This window comes from Mastomys coucha, unplaced genomic scaffold, assembly GCF_008632895.1.
Source record: "Mastomys coucha isolate ucsf_1 unplaced genomic scaffold, UCSF_Mcou_1 pScaffold12, whole genome shotgun sequence".
In the NCBI taxonomy this organism is placed as follows: domain Eukaryota; kingdom Metazoa; phylum Chordata; class Mammalia; order Rodentia; family Muridae; genus Mastomys; species Mastomys coucha.
In genome coordinates, this window is record NW_022196894.1 from 33,089,740 (window position 1) to 33,099,748 (window position 10,009).

General features: G+C 39.3%; 1 non-coding gene across 1 annotated transcript; it reads left to right on the plus strand.

Annotated features, from left to right (window-relative positions):
* The first annotated feature begins 640 nt into the window (after positions 1-640).
* On the plus strand, positions 641-843 carry LOC116086676. Its single transcript, XR_004117051.1, has one exon. It is a non-coding gene; the product is annotated as a small nucleolar RNA SNORA73 family (small nucleolar RNA).
* Positions 844-10,009: the final 9,166 nt, after the last annotated feature.

A 10,009-nucleotide genomic window follows, 5' to 3' on the forward strand; every position in this document is an offset into this window, starting at 1 on the left:
CTTTCTCCAACAAGGTCACACCTACCCCCAACAAGGCCATACCTCCCTGGACCACTCGCTGGGCCAAGCATATCCAAATCACCACACACCATCTAGGGATTTAATCCAAGATTCCAGATTTCATTTGGTTGCCACTTCTATTTGTGACACTGCCTCATCCATTTCTTGTTCTTCATGATCTTGATTCTTTTTTTTTTTTTTTTTTTTTTTTTTTTTTTTTGGAGGCAGGGTCTTACTAGGTAGTCCTAGCCAGCCTGGAATTTGCTTTGTAGACCAGACTGGCCTCAAACTCACAGAGATCTGCCCACCGAGTGCTGGGATTAAGGTGTGAGCCACTGCTCTCTGCATAGTCTTGATACATCTAAAAAGTATTGGTAACTCATTTTGTAAGTATGAGGTTTCAGTGGTTTCCTATGGTTCAACATAGGAACAGAGGTTGTACATTTTGGAAAAAGTAAAGAATACTGTTTTATATTCTTGGTGCATTCAACACAGAGAAGGAACATGATGCCAAGATACTTGAGCTCTCTATAAGCTGTACATGCTTTTAATGCCAGCACTCTGAATGCAAGGGTATACTGATCTTTATGAGTTCAAGTCTACATATTGACATCCAGTCTAGCTAGATATATAGAGACTTTCAAAATGGATATCTTGAGAAGTCATTCTGCTTGGGCTCTGTCCTAATATCTTAGGGGAGCATAGGACTCTGCCCAATGATATACAGGCCCTTTCTACAACATTGAAAGTGAAACTGGGCTCTGAATCTGTGTCTGCATAGTTCTATGATTTTCCAAGGGTATGTGGGCAATGACTAACGAGACAGCTATGCAGGAAGCACTCAAGACGAAGAAGAAGAAGAAGGAGGAGGAGGAAGAGAAGGAGGAGGAGGAGAAAGAGGAGGAGGAGGAGGAAGAGGAGGAGGAGAAGGAGAAGGAGGAGGAGGAGGAGGAGGAGGAGGAGGAGGAGGAGAAGAAGAAGAAGAAGAAGAAGAAGAAGAAGAAGAAGAAGAAGAAGAAGAAGAAGAAGAAGAAGAAGAAGAAGAAACATATTTTATCTTATTATAAGTGACTTATAACTACTTTGCTACTGCTGGTCTAGCTCTGGCTTCTGAAACATACTTAATGGCTGTAGGATGTGACACAAATCACACCATGTTCCTCTTCTTTGGGAAGAAGGGAACTTTGACCTTAACATCACAGGACCAGTTATCTAGGGGGAAAAAAAGCAAACGCGTGAGTGCTGAAAGTGGATGTTTCTCCTTAATTCATAGCCAGTTGTCACTATTAGTGCCCAGAAAGCCCTCTGTGTCACTTCGTTTGTGCCGACTCACTGTTTTCGAGCTCATATGCATGTATATTTATAAATGTGTTGGGTCATGGTATGTGAGTAATCTTTGCTGTTTCTCTGTAGATGTTAAATGTACGGCGTCTGATGCAAAAACCTGGATTAGTGTCTGGGGTATAAAACAGGTCACTCCTTCCATAGTACCTCAGGATAATGTGCTGATGAATAGGCTATGAGACTTTATTGCATTTATATGGTTTTCTGTGCCCTTTGAAATGTGATTAGTTCTTTTAAGGATCGTGGACCCTTATGATACTGAGCTCATAAATAATTAAATCCAATTAATACTCCAGACTGAACCAAACCTAATTCATTTCAAGTTCTGGTCTTCAGCAGAAGCCTCGGTTCACTACTTTTGAATAATATTGCACCTTATTCCAGCTTCCCTTCCATTCATTTTGGTAGTAAAATACAAGGACAAGAGACAGAGAGAGAGAGAGAGAGAGAGAGAGAGAGAGAGAGAGAGAGAGAGAGAGAGAGAGAGAGAGAGAGAGAGAGGGAAAGAGAGAGAGTTGTACATGTAGAATTTTCATTAAAATATGCTATTTTATTACCTGAAGAGATTTAAGAAGAGTAGAGAAAGTGGTGATACAACAAAGTATATGCTTCTAAAGGTTTCCTTTTAAAAAAATAATTTTTGAGGGCTGGAGAGATGGCTTAGCAATTAAGAGCACTGACTGTTCTTCCAGAGGTCCAGATTCAATTCCCAGCAACCACATGGTGGCTCACAACCATCTGCAATGGAATCTGATGCCCTCTTCTGATGGGTCTGAAGAGAGTGACAATGTACTCACATACATAAAATAAATAAATTAATTTAAAAAAATTGAAATGTGAAATAATGTTTGAAAGGCACTAAGATAATTCAAGGTACATCAGTACATGTCGCTCTGAAGGTGCCTCTCAGACTCTCTCCCTTCTGTCTTTAACCTCTCAAGCTACCATCTTGCTGGGTGCCCTGTTTCTCATCCTCATGTCAGCCCCTGTGGTTTTCTGTCCATGTGTGCAAACAAAATAACTGCACTGTTCCAGAGACTTGGATCTTTATATAACTGGTCACATATTTTCAGTTACTTTTTAATGTGAAAACTTGGAAGGGTTTTCTTATTAATGTGTGTGACTCTGATTTATTCAAATTCTCCAATTACATGTCTTCTTGTGTGGCTGAGTATTTTGGCTAGGAGCAACAGTGCTGTAAAAAAAAAAAAAAATTCCTAACCTGTTGTGTGCATAGAAGAGAATTTCCTTCAGACATGTGACCTTTGGTCGATAGGCCTAAAAATACAAACCATTCAACAAAATAGTCTTGGCTTTCAATTTGATCTTAACAGATGATATAGGCTTTAGAAAAGTGGAGGGGCTGGAGAGATGGCTCTACAGTTAAGAACACTGGCTGCTCTTCCAGAGGACCTAGCTTGATTCCCAGCATCCACATGGCAACTCACAACTGTCTATAACTCCTGTGTCAGAGGATCCCAGTATTTCTGGTTTCCATACATACTGCATACACACTGCATAGTGCAGAGGCATACATTCAGAAAAAAATACCCATACACACAAAATAAAAATTAAGGTTAATTAATTAAAAACAAAAGAACAATAATCTAGCCTAATTTTTCTCTACTTGTATAAGAGCCCAGTAAAACTGTAGAATGTTTGGTGGTTTCTAGTAGGACAGACTAGACACTGATATATTTTAGATTCCACTAAGGCCACTTATTTAGTATCTCACATATCATTTTTGAACCAAAGGTGTAAAGTCAATAATGTGATGGTGCACGCCTTTAATGCCAGCACTCAGAGACAGAGGTGGGCAGATCTCTGAGTTCTAGGTTAGCCTAGTCTACATAGTGAGTTCCAGGAAAGCCGGAACTACATAGAAAGACCCCGTCTCAAAAAAAATGTCACCTTGCTAATTTTTTTTTTTTTTTGTGTATGTAATTAAAAGAAGAAAACATAAAGCAAAAGAAACATTATAAATAGCAGTAAAACCGGAAAAAATGCTTTACCTACTGGCCTCCATAAAGCTCAGAGAAAGAAATAATGAGAATTAGGAACTAAAACTCATAAGAAACTAAAGGAATTCTTCACCCAACATTTTCTACAATAACTCTATGATCTGGGAGGCAACCTCCCTGCTCTGCTCACTGACAACTGACCAACTCTCAGACATACGGTCTTGCCACAATAATGTGAGTTGGCAGCAGTGGTGTGCAGGTGTCTTGTGCTGTGGATCTGTTATTTCTGTTGCTTCTTCTGAGACCAGGCTGACCTTGAACTCACAGAGATCCACCTGTCTCTGCCTCCTGAGTGCTGGGATGAAAGGTGTGCGCCACAACTGCCTGCCTGCTTCTTGTCTTAATGTCACTACTTTTTTGATACCTGTTTGGTAGCCTGCATGAGTTGCTGTCTGCCACGTACTGTGCACCACACTTTCACAGACCGAGTATGGAGGAATCATCATGATGTTCTTTGTGCCTAAAAAGAAATTAAGCTGTAGAGGTCAGATGAGTGTCCATGGAGTTTCAGTTAACAGTTAACAGCAGCCGGGAGCAAATGGTGACTGAGATCTGTGCACTCCTGGGTCTGCATGCTCTTATGTCTGTGTTCCAAATCTGTATGCTTCAGAGTTTCCTTAGGGTCCTGTGGTTCTGCCTCATTGGCTAATAAAATCAGCACTTATTATTAAAGGATTTATTAGATAATGGCATCTGTGAGCACTGGTTGATACCGAATATAAAAGAAAATGAAAACCACCTGTTATTTCACTATGGTGAAGTACCTATGAGAGAGTGGCTGAAGAGATGGCTCAGTGGTTAAGGGGATTGGCTGTTCTTCCAGAGGACCTATGATTGGTTCCCAGAAGCCACATGGAAGCAAACAATGTTCTGTGACTCCAATTCTAGAGATTCCAGTGTCTTCTTCTGGCCTCTGAGGGCACCACACTCATGTGGTGCACAGACATGCAGGCAAAGCACTCATATACATAAAAAAATTAGTAAAAAAAAATTTAAGGTACCTATAATTAATTGGCTTATTGCTATATGCTGAATTCTTCAAACACACTTGCTAGAAATCTTCCTTTATTGTTTTTGCTTTTAAAGATACAATTTGAAATTTTGAATCATGTGAATGTGTGCTTTTGTGTGGGTATTCACGTGTGTGTTGTGATGCTTGTCATGTGATAGGATGTGTGTTGTGATTTATAAAGGTGTGCCATAACATGTAACCACTCATCCTTTTTCTTTTTTCTTACAATCAGGTCAAAATATAGTTGTTGTTAAAACAAAAGAAAATGAAACAAAACTGGTTTTAGTTCCCAAGCTGTATAATTCCCCCATTTAAAACATATAAATTCAGTGGTTTTTAAATATCTCTGCAGAATTTTATAGCCAATACTGTAATCAAATTTTAGAGTACCATTCTTAATCCCAGCACTCCACAGGAAGAGCAGGTGGATCTCTGTAAATTCAAGGCTACCCTGATCTACAGAGTGAGTTCCAGGATGGCCAGAGCTACATAGAAATCAATCAAGCAATCAAGCAAGCAAGCAAGCAAGCAAGCAAGCAAGCAAGCAAGCAACAAGCAAATGACACTGGGTTTAATCCCAGGTCCTACCCACAAATAAAAACCAACAAAATCATCCAAATAATTTAGGGTTACTTTCGTTATTGTTCCCAAAGAGTCCCATGACCATGGCTTAGTCTCTACCTTCTGGTTGTAGGTAACCCCACCTATGTTCTGTCTCTATAGACTTTTTCACATCCTAAACATCTCACATAGACAACTCACACAAAATGTGGTATTTGTGACCAGTTTCATAAACTCAGCATGCTCTTGAAGTTCATCCACCTTGTAGCATGTATGAAGATTCCACTCCACACAATTTCCCCTTCTATGGAGAGAACATCTTGTCATCCTTTCTGCTGTTGATGGACAGTGGAGTGTTTTTTGCTTCTGGGCTGAGTGTGTAAAGATGCTCTGACCATTTGTGTTTACATTTTGTGTGGACATATGTTTTCATTCTCCCAGAAATGCATGTTGACTCATATCACAATTGTGCGCTTTAACTTTCTGAAGAACCTCCAGGCTGTTTTCCAAGGCAGCCACACCACAATGACAATGTGGTGTGTTTCAATGACAAGTGTGTTTCTTTTTTTTTTTTTTTTTTTTTTTTTTTTTTTTTGACTTTTATAATATTTTTTCCATATTTTAAATTGACTTAAGTTTTATTCCATTATGATGAGAAAAGATACATAATTTCAGTTTATCTGAATTTGTTAACATTTAAAAACATATTTTAAGTAAATAGAATTACATCACATTCTTCTTTCCCTTTTGTACCCCAACTTCTCCCAGAGACCCCCCTTCAATACCTTTTTTTATCTTGTCATATTCTTTAAAATTTATAAAATATTATAACAATAAAAATGAGTAGTATAAAAGTTGTTTGATATAAAACAATCAATTAAACAGTCTTATGTAGATGCTTGTTTGCGGCAATACTGAAAATACATACGTTTTTCTCAATATAAATTTTAAATAACTCCAAACATGCTAGCTGTATATTTTAAAATAATATACCACTACTAGGCTTTTTAATGAACATAAATACATAGTCTTTTTGTTTGTTTGTTTGTTTGTTTTGTTTCTAGTAGAGTTTAAAATCTTGACTGTTAGTGTGGTACAAGCCCAAAATAAGAACAATTTTTAGACATTGGAGTTCATTGTAATAAGGCTGTACATCAATGCCCCTCACATCACCAGAGGATTTTACCTCCCTAGTAGCTAAGCTAAGAGTGGACAGTTCTGGTGTGCCAAGGAATGAATTGTAGGCATGGTTTTTGGATACAGATTTCCTGCTATGGGCAAAGCTATTTGACTGGAGTGATTGTCTTCATTCTCAGCCCACAGAGAACAGGTTACATTCATTTAAGAAATGGTATGTGTATTAAGATGGTCTATCCATGAAGTCATTCACCACCTGTTTCAATGAACTATGGTTCTGCTTGGAGGGTGGCACAGACATTAGGTGAGGGTAATAATCTGGTTCATTGGCTGTGATGATTTTGAAAAGCATTCATCTCAGAGAAAGAGTAACTTATAAAGTTCTTTTCTTCAAAATTGATACAATAGTTACAAACATCAAGCAAAGCATTCAGTCTCACTCTTTGTTGTTCTCTTATAAGCTACCTCCCAAGTTAATTGTTTATGTTTCTTTTGGCTGTATAAATAATTTTGAAATATGTAAGCTGTTCTAAAAACTATAGTACAGTGTAAAAACATCAAATAAACAATCCTACTAATAGAGAGTCTGAGATAGGAGAAGCATGGTTTCAAGACCGTTATGTGTACCCGGCAAGACACTGTCAGGTACAAACAGGCAGAAAATGAATATGGATTGTACAATATTGGACATATTTCTCCAATTACCAAATTAGAAAGACTACCAGATGATAGCCAACAAATTTTCAACTTCTCATACTTTTGAATTTGATTTGATTATGATAATTTGGTAATATCAATTTTCATATTAAGAGATAATAAGAAAAAGTAATTGTTACTTCCTGCTATTTTTGTTGTTAGAGATGGAATTATGTTTGTGTGGGTTTGTTGAAAGGTTACTTTCTTGCTTCTTCTAGGGTGTAGTTTTGCTCCTTATGTTGGTGTTTTCCCTCTATAATCCTTTGTAGGGCTGGATTTATGGAAAGATATTGTGTAAATTTGTTTTTGTCTTGGAATATCTTGTTTTTTCCATCTATGATAATTGAGAGTTTTGCTGGGTATAGTAGCCTGGGCTGGCATTTGTGTTCTTGTAGGGTTTGTATAACATCTGCCCAGGATCTTCTAGCTTTCATAGTCTCTGGTGAGAAGTCTGGTGTAATCCTAATAGGTCTGCCTTTATAGGTTACTTGACCTTTTTCCTTTACTGCTTTTAAAATTCTTTCTTTGTTTAGTGCATTTGGTGTTTTGATTATTATGTGACGTGAGGAATTTCTTTTCTGGACCAGTCTATTTGGAGTTCTATGGGCTTCTTGTTTGTTCATGGGCATCACTTTCTTTAGGTTAGGGAAGTTTTCTTCTATAATTTTGTTGAAGATATTTACTAGCCCTTTAAGTTGGGAGTCTTCACTCTCTTCTAAACCTATTATCCTTAGATTTGGTCTTCTCATTGTGTCCTGGATTTCCTGGATGTTTTGGGTTAGGACCTTTTTGCTTTTTGCATTTTCTTTGATTGTTGTGTCAATGTTTTCTGTGGTATCTTCTGCCCCTGAGATTCTGTCTTCTATCTCTAGTATTCTGTTGGTGATGCTTGCATCTATGATTCCTGATCTCTTTCCTAGGTTTTCTATCTCTATGGTTGTCGCCTTTTGTGATTTCTTTATTGTTTCTATTTCCATTTTTAGATCCTGGATGGTTTTGTTCATTTCCTTCATCTGCTTGATTGTGTTTTCTTGTAGTTCTTTAAGGGATTTTTGTGTTTCCTCTTTAAGGACTTCTAGCTGTTTACCTGTGTTCTCCTGTATTTCTTTAAGGGAGTTATTTATGTCCTTTTTAATGTCTTCTATCATCATCATGAGAAGTGATTTTCGATCTGAATCTTGCTTTTCTGGTGTGATGGTATGTCTAGGACATGCTATGGTGGGAGAACTGGGTTCTGACGATGCCAAGTAACCTTGGTTTCTGTTGCTTACATTCTTAAGCTTGCGTCTGGCCATCTGGTTATCTCTAGTGCTACCTGCCCTAGATAAATCAGACTGGGGCCTGTCCTTCCTGTGATCCTGGTTATGTCAGAACTCCTCAGAGTCAAGCTGTCTCTGTGATCCTGTGATTCTGCGATCCTGTGATCCTGGGCTAATTAGAGCACCTGAGAGTACAGCTTCCTCTGGGAATTATGGGACTCGCTGCAGAGTTTGCGCCCAAGATCTATTCAGGGTACCAGCCTAGACAGACTTGAAGGAACCAGTGCCACTGATGGAGTTCTGGTGGAGTTCCTGTGTGCCTGAGTCCCGCTGGTCCCAGTTATTCCCGGTGTTTGGGACAGATGTTGTGTCCTCCTCACATCTGATCCTCTGATCCTGGGTGTGTCAGAACGCCTGGGAGTGGAGCTTCCTCTGGGTGTTGTGGGACTGGCTGTAGAATTTGCGCCCAAGGTCTGCTTAGGGCACTGGACCAAACAGACCAGAAGCAACCTGTGCCACTGGGCTGGCGGAGTTCCTGGGTGCCTGAGTCCCGCTGGTCCCAGTTACTCCTGGTGTTGGGACAGATGTATCCTCCTCACCTCTGATCCTTAGGATCCTGGGCGTGTCATAGCGCCTGCGTGTGGAGCTTTCTCTGGGTGTTGTGGGACTGGCTGCAGAATTTGCACCCCCACAATGACATTCATACCAGCAGTGTGAGGGGTCTCTCTATCCATGTAACAGTAGCTGCCATCTGCCACTTGATTAACCATCCTAGGGCAAGGAAGTGTTGCCTTACTGTGGTTCTGCTCTGTACTTCTCTGAGTACTTCATGGGCTTGGCTGCCATTTGTATATCATTGAGAAAATGTTCAAGCATGTCCATTTTAAATATTGGGTCAGTCAATGGGGCACACATCTTTAATCCCAGTACTCTGGAGGCAGAGAAAGGAGGATCTCTATGCTTTCTAGACCAGATTGGTCTACATAGGGAGTTCTAGGCCAGTCAAGGCTATATAATGAGACCTTGTCTCAAAAACAAAACAAAGAAAAACTGAACCAACCAATCAACCAGCCAAACAAATAAACAAAAACCCCAATACCCAATAAATAAATAGATAGACACATAAGTAAAATTGAGCTATCTTGTTGAGTTGTAAGAGTGTATGTGTATACATATATACACAAATCATATATAGTCAGTGTCTGATTTCTGGCTGACCAATAGTTTCACCCAGTCTGTGGGGCTGTCTCTTCATTTTCATCATGATTTCCTTTGCCTCATAGAAGGTTTCAATTTGGATGCAATTCAGGTCATCTGATTCTTGTGCTTTTAGACTCATGTCTTGGAAGGCCAAGCCTTATTTTGAACATGTCAGAATCATATAAGATAAAACAATTAGTTTTTTCACATCATAGTTCATCGTGGCCATTTTACATAAAAATTTCCTCTCAATTTTTCCTTTAGATTATCTGGCTTTACCAAGCCTTCAGAGACTTAGCAACATTACAAAAGAAGGCAAAAAACATTGCCTAAATAATCTTTAAGACAGAGCTGTGGAGATGGCTCAGCAGTTAAAAGCAACGGCTCAGGTTTGGTTCTCCGCACCAATTTAGAGGCTCAAACCGTCTATACCTACCACTCTAAGCATCCGGCTCCTTTTTCTGACACATGTAGGCACCAGGCACACATGTGGTGCACTGACATAAATGCAGTTTTTAAATTTGCAGTGGTAGCAAACAGACAGAGAATTGAGCAAGTTACAGCAACCCTCTGGATTCCTGGACCTATGGCACTGTCAGGTAGATATGGCAACAATCAACCTTGCTCTGTGGTTTCAAGAAAGGTTCGAAAAGAACGTACTGTGTACTCTGAAGAACAAAAGCGCCTGCTGCAAGAACATTTTGATGAGTCCCAGTACCCAGACAAGAAGAAACTTGTGGAGCTGGCAAAATTGGTTCATGTGACAACGACAGAGATCA